Below are 10,700 nucleotides of genomic sequence, written 5' to 3' on the forward strand. Positions count from 1 at the left end.
CAAGGAGCGGTGTCTCAGAAAGGCAGTGTCCATTATTAAGGACCCCCATCACACAGTGCATGCCCTTTTCTCACTGTTACCATCAGGTAGGAGATACAGAAGCCTGAAGGCACACATTCAGTGATTCAGAAACATCTTCTTCCTCTCTGCCATCCAATTCCTAAGTGGACATTGAACCCTTGAACACTACCTCACTTTTTAAAAATATATCATTTCTTTTTTTGCACAATTTTTAAACTATTCAATATACATATACTGTAATTGATTTACTTATTTATTATTATTTTTTTCTTCTTCTAGATTATGTATTGCATTGAACTGCTGCTGCTAAGTTAACAAATTTCACGACACATGCCGGTGATAATAAACCTGATTCTGATTCTAAAATTTATTATCAGAGTATATACATCTCACCACATATAACCCTGAAATTCTTTTTGCTGCGGGTATTCTTAGCAAATCTACAGAACAGTAAATATAAATAGGATCAAGGAACAACAACCATGCAAATGCAAATATAAATATCAATAAATAATGAGGGCATGAAATAACAAGATAAAGAGTCCTTAAAGTGTGGCCATCAGTTGTGGGAACACCAGAAATAGAATGAGTGTAGTTATCTCCTAATGTTTAGGAGCCTGATGGTGGAGCCATCTCCAACCTGGTGGCGCGAGTCCTGAAGCACTTCTACCTTCTACCTGATTGCAGCAGCGAGAAAAGAGCATGGCCTGGGTGGTGAGGATCTGTGATGATGGATGCTGCTTTCTCAAGGTAAAGTTTCCTGTAGATATGCTCAGTGGTTGGAAGGGCTTTGCTTGCCCATGACACACTGGGCCGAATCCACTACCTTTTGTAGGGGTTTTCACTCAAAGGCATTGGTGTTCTCATGCCTGGACTTAATACAGCCGATCAGTACACTTTCCACCACACATCTACAGAAGTTTACCAATGTTTTTAATGACATGATAAATCTCTGCAGACTCCTGAGGAAGTAGAGGCACTGCCGTGTTTTCTTTGCAATTCTATTAATATGACTGGTCCAGGACAGGTCCTCTGAGATAGTGACACCCTGTAATTTAAAGTTACTGACCCTCTCCACCTCTGATTCTATAATGAGCACTGGCTCATGGACCTCTGGATTTCCTCTCCTGAAGTCTACAATCAGTTCCTTGGTCTTATTAACACTGAGTGAGAGGTTGCTGTTAATATACCACTCAGCCAGATTTTCACTCACCCTCCTGTGTACTGATTCATCACCACCCTTGCTATGGCCCACAACATTGGTGTCATCATCAAACTTGTTATGGTGTTGGAGCTGCACTTAGCTACACAGTCATAGGTGTAAAGCAAGTAGAGCAGGGAGCTAAGTACACACCCCTGTGGTGCTCCTGTGCTGATGGAAATTGTGGAGGAGATGTTTTTACCAATCCAAACTGACTGGGGTCTGCAAGGGAGGAAATCCAGGATCCAATTGCACAAGGGGTTATTGAGGCCCAGAAATCAGAGTTTACTGATTAGTCTTGAGGGGATGATGGTATTCAATGCTGATCTGTAATTGACAAAGAGCATCGTGAAACATGCACCTTCGTTGTCCAGATATTCTTGGGTTGTGAGGAGAGCTAATGAGATGGCATCTGCTGTGGACCTGTTGCTTCGGTAGGTGAATTGGAGCGGATCTAAGTCTCTAGTGAGATGGCAACTGTTATATTTCAACACCAGCCTCTCAAAACACTTCATCACTGTGGATGTAAGGGCCACTGGGTGATGGCCATTGAGGGAGATCACCAGGCTCTTTGTGGGCGCCAGTATGATTGAAGCCTGCTGGAAGCAGCTGGGTATTTAATCTGGCTGTGTCCATTTGCTTGATGCAAAACAAAGATTTCCCTTTGGTTCCTTAGGGGGCCCAGTTGTTCACTTCCCAGCTTCTTGTTCCTAATATACTTATGGAATGGCTTAAGATACTCCTTAATCTTAAGGACAGTTAATGCCCTTTTTTGCCCTTCTAATTTCATTCTTAAGTACTCTGCCCCACATCCAGTATTGCTTTCCCAAGATCCTATGGAATTTCAGGAGCTACAACGCCAACTCTTTAAGCAGTAACCTAAGGTGTCAGACTTACTAGGTGAAGTTCTGAAATAATCCTAAAACTTTCAAGACTTAGAGGTAATAAAAGTTCCCGACTGAGCTAAACAGATGTGTAAATTGAAGAATACAATAGAAGCTTTACTTTGGCATTGAATGTAATAACAAACAGACAGAGCAGATCAATAGTTCCAGTATCTGTAATCCGTCATGTAAACAAGTGGTATATGCTCAACCCACTATTTTCCTCATATCGGAGAGCCTAGGGCCAGAGAGCACGGCGCCAAAATAGAAGGGTGATCCTTTAGAAAAGAATGAGGATGAATTTCTTCAGTCAGAAGATGGTGAATCTGTGGAATTCATTTTCTCAATGGCCACATCGTTGGGTATATTTAAAGTGGAAGTTGATAGGTTCTTGATTAATAAAAGAGTCAAAGATTACAAAGAGAAGGAAGGAGAATGGGGTTGAGAGGGATAATAAATCAGCCATGATGAAAAGGGCCGAATTCTTCTCCTATTTCTGATGGTCTTATTCACACTCATAAGAAGCTATTTCTTTTTGACCGATAAGTAGTTGAAATCCACCAACCATAGTAACTTCCATGTATGCAAAGAATATATGATACATTCATAAACAAGAAAAAAATCTGCAGATGCTGGAAATCCAAGCAACAGAAACAAAATGCTGGAGGAACTCAGCAGGCCAGGCAGCATCTATGGAAAAGAGTACAGTCGACGCTTTGGGCCGAGACATAAGCATAAATGGTTCTCATCGCTCTTGTATATTTCAACTAACTGTTCACTGAATGCTGTGTATGTGAAAAGTTAGGCTTGTTTTTCATATGCAGAACATGTCGTTATGGACCTGGGTAATTAGTGCATTTGCCTTCCTCCACAAGTTTTTGCTGTTTGGCTCAAATTTTTATTGCTGTTTCAACACCACAACTGCAGTTTACTCCCAAATATGTGAGATTGGCAGCCTTTTAAAATGTACATCAGATGTTGATCAATACTGTAAATGAACTCCACATCCTGATTCTTCTGGCTTTGATCACTACTAATGAGATGGGCACTTAGAGTGAGTCCGTAGTTATGTAGCCAAATATGGTCTATAACTGATCTCTATGCAGTAGTTTGTAAATTAAAAATGTATGTGTATTTTGGAAGAGTAACTAAACAAAATTGATTCTGCTTCAAGCAGTAATTACATTAGTGTGTGACCTAATGAGTGAAGTTTGGCAGACTGTTGGAACAAAAGTAAGGCTCTTATAGTCGGTGATTTTAACTTTCCACATACTGGGAATCCCATACTGTAAAAGGACTAGATGGGATAGAGTTTGTCAAATGCGTTCAGCAATGTTTCCTTCATCATTGAAGTCCTGATGAGAGACTATCAGGGAATGAGAAGGGGAAGGTGACAGAAGTTTGTGCAGGGGAACACTTTGCATCTAGTGTCTATAATGCCATTAGATTCAAAGTAAGTATTCAAAAGGATAGGTCTGGCCCAGTTGGATCTAGGCCAATATTGATAGTATCAGAAATGACCTGGCAAGTGTGGATTGGGACAGGCTGTTTCTGAAAAAGGTGAACTTGGAATGTGGGAGATCTTCAAAAATAAAATTTAAGAGTAGAAAAGCTTATATGTGCCTGCCAGAATAAAAAGGTAAAAATAACAAGTGTAAGGAACATTGGTTTTTAAGAGATATTGAGAAACCGGTTAAGAGAAAAAAGGAGGTACATAGCAGGTATAGGCAAGTAGGAACAAAATGAGTATAAGAAATGCAAGAGAACGCATAAGAAAGAAATTAGGAAAGCTAAAAGAAGACATGAAGTTGCTCTAGCAGACAAAGTGAAGGGGAATCCTAAGGAATTCTACAGATAAGTTAAAAGCAAAAGGATTGCAAGGGACAAAATTAGTCTGCTGGAAGACCAGAATGGTAATCCATGTATGGAGCCAAAAAAGATGTGGGAGATCTAAATTGAATTCTTTCATCTAGATTTACTCAGAAGACAGAGTCTACAGAGGTGAGGCAAAGGGGCATTAACTTCTCAACTTCATGGACCATGTACAGATTACAGAGGAGGAGGTGTTTGCTACCCTGAAATAAATCAAGGGGGATAAATCCACAGGGCTTGACATGGAGTTCCCTTGGTCCCCATGGGAGGCAAGTACAGAAATTGCAGGGGCCCCAGCAGAGATACCTAAAACATCATTAGTGAAAGGAGAGGTACAAGAGGAACTATGATGTTGTGGCCATTACAGACACTTGGATATCTCAGGGGCAGGAATGGCTGCTGAATGTGCCAGGCTTTAGATGTTTCAGAAGGGACAGGAAGAGAGGCAAAAGAGGTGGCGGTGTGGCATTGCTAATCAGGGATATTATCATGGTGGCAGAAAAAAAGTAAGTCATGGAGGGCTTGTCTACTGAGTTACCGTGGGTAAAAGTCAGAAACAGGAAGGGGGCTATATTTCTACTGGGTGTTTTTATAGACCCCCAACAGAGACATTGAGGAGCAGATAGGGAGGCAGATTCTGGAATGGTGCAATATTAATAGGGTTGTTAACTTTCCTAATATTGACTGGCATCTCCTTACAGCAAGGGGTTTAGATGGGGTGGAGTTTGGTAGATGTGTTCAGGAAGGTTTCCCGACACAATATGTAGATAAACCAACTAGAGGAGAGGCTGTACTTGATCTGGTATTGGGAAATGAACCTGGTCAGGTGTCAGGTCTCCCTCTGAGAAAGCATTTTGGAGGTAGTGATCACAACTCTATCTCCTTTACCATAGTGCTGGAGAGGGATAGGAGCAGACAATCTGGGAAAACATTCAACTGGGGTTGGGGGAAATATGATGCTATTAGGCAGAAACTTGGGAGCATAAATTGAGAGCAAATATTCTCAGGGAAATGCATGGCAGAAATGTGGCAAATGTCCAGGGAATATTTGCATGGCATTCAGCATAGTATGTTTCATTGAGTCAGAGAAAGGATGGTAGGGTAAAATAACCATGAGTGTAGAAAATCTAGTTAAGAAGAAAAGAAAAGCTTATGAAAGGTTCAAAAAGCTAGGTATATTTCAGCGAAATGGTGCTACACCTGCCCTTACACCTCCCCCTCCTGTCTTCTCCTATCATTTTGGATCTCCCCCTCCCACTTTTAAATCTCTTATTATCATTACAGAAACCTGGTTGCAAGGTGGAGATGACTGGGAATTAAATATCCAAGGTATCAGGTAATACGGAAAGACAGGCAGGAAGGCAGAGGAGGTGGGGTGGCGCTCTTAATTAAGGATGAGATCAGGGTGATTATGAGAGATGATATAAGATCTGCAAAGCAGAATGTTGAGTCCATCTGGGTAGAGATTAAGAATAGTAAAGGGAAAGAACATCGTTGGTGGAGTTGTCTATAGACCACTTAATAAAAATATTGCAGTGGTAGAGGCAATTAACCAAGAAATAACTGAGGCTTATAAGAACAGAACGGCAGTTGTCATGGGGGATTTTAACTTCAACATAGATTGGGTGAGTCAGGTTGGTCAAGGAAATCTTGAGGAGGACTTCATAGGATGCATCTGTGATGGCTTTCTTGAGCAGCATGCCAGTGAACCTACAAAGGAAAATGCTATCCTCGATCTAGTCCCGTGCAATGAGACAGGTAAGATTAACAATCTTGTAGCCAAGGATCCTTTTGGAAAGAGTGATCATAGCATGACTGTATGTCGCATACAGATGGAGGATGAAATAGTTACATCTAAAACTGGTGTATTATGCTTGAACAAGGGAGACTACAACGGGATGAAGGAGGAGTTGCTAATGTGGATTGGTAGCACAGGCTATTTGGTAGGACAGTTGAGGAACAATGGAATACTTTCAGAGAGATTTTCCACAGTGCTCAACAAAAGTACAGAATATTCTATTCGAAAGTAAGGACAGCAAATGTAGGAAGAGTCAGCCTTGGATAACTAAGGAAAGAAAAGACAGTATCAAATTAAAAACTCATTTGTACAAAGTCGCAAAGAGTAGTGGGAGGCTGCAGGATTGGGAAAACTTTAAAAAGTAACAAGAAAGGGAAGATAGAGTATGAAAGTAAATTAGCATAAAATATAAAAACAGTTTGCAAAAGTTTTTATAAAAATATAAAGTGAAAGAGGGTGGCTAAAGTCAACTTAGGTCACTTGGAAGATGATAAGGGGAAATTGATACTGGGTGATAAGGAAATGGCTGAGGCATTGAATGACTACTTTGTGTTGGTCTTCACAGTGGAGGACACATCCAATATGCCAAAGAAGGATGTTACGTACGAAATGGGAGGTGAGGACGTAGATAAAATCTCTGTCACTAAAGAGACAGTGATGAGCAAACTAGAGGGCCTGAAGGTAGGTAAGTCCCCTGGTCCTGATGGGGTGCATCCCAGGGTGCTGAGGGAATTGGTGGAGGTTATAGTAGACATGTTGGTAATCATTTACCAAAACTCTCTAGACTCTGGGCAGGTCCCAGTGGATTGGAAGACAGTAAATGTCACGCCACTTTTGAAATAAGGATGTAGGCAAAAGACAGGCAACTATAGGCCAGTTAGCTTAACATCTGTAGTTGGGAAGATGCTTGAAGCTGTCATTAAGGAAGAAATAGCAAAACATTTAGAAAGGCAGGGTTCCATTAGACAGACGCAGCATGGATTCAGAAAGTGTTGCTAGAATTTCCAGCATCTGCAGATTTCCTCATGTAAGTGTGAAGTGGTTCATTTCAGTAGATCAAATTTGAAGACAGAATATCATATTAATGGTAAGAATCTTGGCAGTGTGGAGGATCAGTGAGATCTTGGTGTTTGTGCCCATAGGACACTCAAAGCTGTTGCACAGGTTGACACTGTTGCTAAAAAGGCGTATGGTGTGTTGGTTTTCAACATCTATGGGATCAAGTTCAAGAGTCATGAGGTAATGTTGCAGCTATATAAGACCTTAATTAGACCCCACTTGGAGTATTGTGTTCAGATCTAGTCACTTCATTACAGGAAGGATGTGAACACTGTAGAGAGAATGCAGAGGAGATTGACAAGGGTGTTGCCTGGATTTGAGGGCACAAATGATGAGAACAGGTTGAGTGAACTTGGCCTTTTCTCCTTGGAGCAACAGGGGATGAGAGGTGACCTGGTAAAGGTGTATAAAATGATGGGAGGCATTGATTGTGTGGATAGCCAGAGGCTTTTTCCCAGGGCTGAATTGGCTAACATGAGAGGACATAGTTTTAGGGTGCTTGGAAGTAGGTACAAGGGGGGGATGTCAGAGGTAAGCTTTTCCACACAGTGAGGGGTGGGTGCATGGAATGCACTTCCAGGGAAGGTGGTAGAGGCAGATACAATAGGGTCTTTTAAGGAACTTAGATTGGTACCCGGAGCTTAGAAAAATAGAGGGCTATGTGGTAGGGAAATTCTAGGCAGTTTCTAGAGTAGGTTACATAGTCGGCACAACATTGTGGGCCGAAGGGCCTGTGATGTGCAGTAGATTTCTATGTTCTATAAAAGTGATGTTTAGAAACATTAATGCAGGTTTGATAAAGTACTCTGAGGTGCTTCTGGAATCATTCCACAGTACAGTGTGGGAAATGGAGGGAGAAACCAGCAGAAAGCCAGTAATGAAGCAGCTTCTGTTGATCCCGTGATTGTGGTATGTCTTCTTAGCGCCTGTAGTGTACTATTTTGGTGTCTTTAAAGGGGGATTTCCTCTATAATATTAACAAGAATTACACTTTAAAAAAGGGTAGTTTTCTTAGGTCACTGCTTATTCAGAGCAAAAACTTGACTTTGTAAGATGAACTTCCAATATTCTATAATACTGCTTTTCTTATACATTTCTAAACTAAAAATCCAAGTTTTCTATCACAAGACAAAGCAGCAGAAGTAGGCCATTCGGCCCATTGAGTCTGCTCCACCACTCCACCATGAGCTAAACTATTCTCCCATCTAGTTCCAATTTCCAGCTTTCTCCCCATATCCCTTGATACCCTGACTAATTAGATACCTGACATCAGATAACTATATCACTGGTCACTTAAGAGGAACAATGCTGCACACAATATTCTAAATAAAAGCTGTACAATATCGCATAGATAGAGAATATAATTTATTGTTAACTTGTTTTGACATTACAACTAAATTTACTTTTCCAGTAGTCCTACTACATTGGTTGTCAATGGTTAATCATTCATGTCCTAAGTAGTATGTGGAGAGCCAGATAGCAATCTTCCTGCAAACTCCCAAAAATGAGAGAACTTGCTTTTCCTGTCTATGTATTTACAAGCGCAACTCTATAATAATCCCGCGAGTAAAGAAAAGTTCAGGCCATTCATACATGCTTTTGGTTTGGTTGAAAATCTAGGGTGCAGACTGTACTTTCTGCAGTTAGACTTGATAGAGTGTTGTTGGTATTACATTTTTACTTTATTATCACTTCATACAGGTTTGTAACAATAATATGAAGTTCTCTTAAATCTTGCACAACCTCATTGTTCTATAAACAATATGAAATGGTAAGTGAATTATCTATACTTAAATTTAGTGAAACTTCAGTTACTGCAAAATGCTGAAAGGTAAATTTTGTAATTTATGCAACATAAAGAAATTTGAATGTTTTGTGTTCATTGGGCAATTAGCATTCTGAAACTGAGATGATAAATTGTAAAACTGTTTTGATACTCCTACTTTTACTCACGCTTCCTCTTTATTCCCCTACTGATACCCAATCCCCTAACAGCTCCCTGTTTCCATCTTCTCCTTTCCCCAAACCGGAGCCTCCATTACCATTGTCCTTCTCCTACTCCCATGCTCCTTCTTCACTCTTAAACCCCAAAGACTTGACATCTTGTTTAAAAACAGAGGCATAAGATACCACAGATGCTGGAAGCTGGAACAACAAACAAGATGCTGGAGGAAATCTGTGGGTGAGGTAGCATTTGTGAAGGAAAATGGACAGTCGCCATTTTGAATCAAGACTCTTTTCAGAAAGTGCTGGGAAATTTCAGCAGGTAATTCTGTGCAAAGACTTTGTGCTTTGGGTCTTTGCCCCTTTATCAGAGAGAGACAAGTTGCTTTTCAGAAGGAGAGAAGGTTGGGGAGAGATATGAAGAAGAAATGAAGTGTTTTTGGTAACATAAGACACTGTGGGTGCTGGAATATGGAGTAACAAAATACCTGCTGGAAAAATTCAGCAGATCAAGATGCATCTGTGGGAGGAAAGGAATTATCAATGTTTGGGGGTGAAACCCTGCCATGTGTGAGATGAGTCAAAAAGGCTTAATGATAACAATTAGCAGCACATTAAAACCATGGGTCTTTGTTGTGTATTGTAAATAGCAAACCTAGCAGGCCAGATTTACCAGAGGATGATAAAAAAAATTAGTTATCAAATGTAAAAACAAAAAATAGAAAATCCTAGCAAAACTCAACAGTTCAAGCAGCATCTGTGAAAAGAGAAAGAGAAGTAGTTCACATTTCTGATGAGGGACTCATCAGGCCTGAGTTTTGAATGTGGGGGGGTGATGATGGATGAAACAAAGGAATGTCTCCCATTGGGTAAATCATGTCATCGGTGGGATCAGTGTGACTGTTAAACAATTCCTAATGTATTTCTGGTCTTCTAGGACTTGCCCAGCAGGCCAGCATATGTACAGAAAGAAAAAGCAATCAAGTTATGTCTTAAACAGGATGAAAAAGGAAGTTATCTAAAACTGAAGAATTCTGTAACTCGGTGTGGAAAGCTGCAACATGCACAGATGGAAAATGAAGTATTGTTCCTTGTATTGTTCCATTCTTCACCCTGCATTCTCCCCCACCCTCTCAGTCTACCTCTTTCCCTCCCTCCCCTCTCTCCCTTCACCTCCCTTTCCCTCTTCTCCCACCCCTTCCCTCTATCTTCCTATCCTTTTCTGCCTCTCCCCCCCCCACACACACACACACACCTGTCCCCTTGAACTTATCTCACTCTGTCCTCTTTTTCTCTGCCCTCCACTGTCTCCTACAGCTTCATCAGACTGTTTGAGGAGCATTTCTAACGTTTTCGCCTCTCCTTAATTACTCAAGCATGGAGCATGGAAACAGATCTTTCAACTCACTGAGTTTGTGCCAACCATCAAGAGGCCATTTTTAACTTTATTCTCTGCGTACTTCCATCAGCAGCCTCCCAGATTCTATCACTCAACTGCACATGAAGCACAACAGTCAGTGACCAATTAACCTATCAACCTCACTTTTTTTTTGGGTGTGGGAGGAAATCTGAGTACCTGGAGAGAAACGCACACAGTCTCAACGAGAAAACTCACATTCCACGTTGTCTACTTGCTGGACTATTTAATACTTTTTTACACTTACAAGAAAGACAGAATATCAAACAATAGTTTTTCCAAACCTGGATTGTTTTTTTTTAACCTGCATAATTAAACGATGCCACACTCTTTCTGCTTTCAATATAGAGGAACTGTATCTTCCACTAGATTATACTAGATTATGTGTAAATACCAATCCAGCAATGCATAATTATAGTGGCATGATCTCAACCCACCCACAATCAGAACTAAAGCAAGAAAGACTGGGAGTGTGAACAAAGTTATTCTATATATACATTTATA

Source organism: Hypanus sabinus, chromosome 10 (genome assembly GCF_030144855.1).
Source record: "Hypanus sabinus isolate sHypSab1 chromosome 10, sHypSab1.hap1, whole genome shotgun sequence".
In the NCBI taxonomy this organism is placed as follows: Eukaryota; Metazoa; Chordata; class Chondrichthyes; order Myliobatiformes; family Dasyatidae; genus Hypanus; species Hypanus sabinus.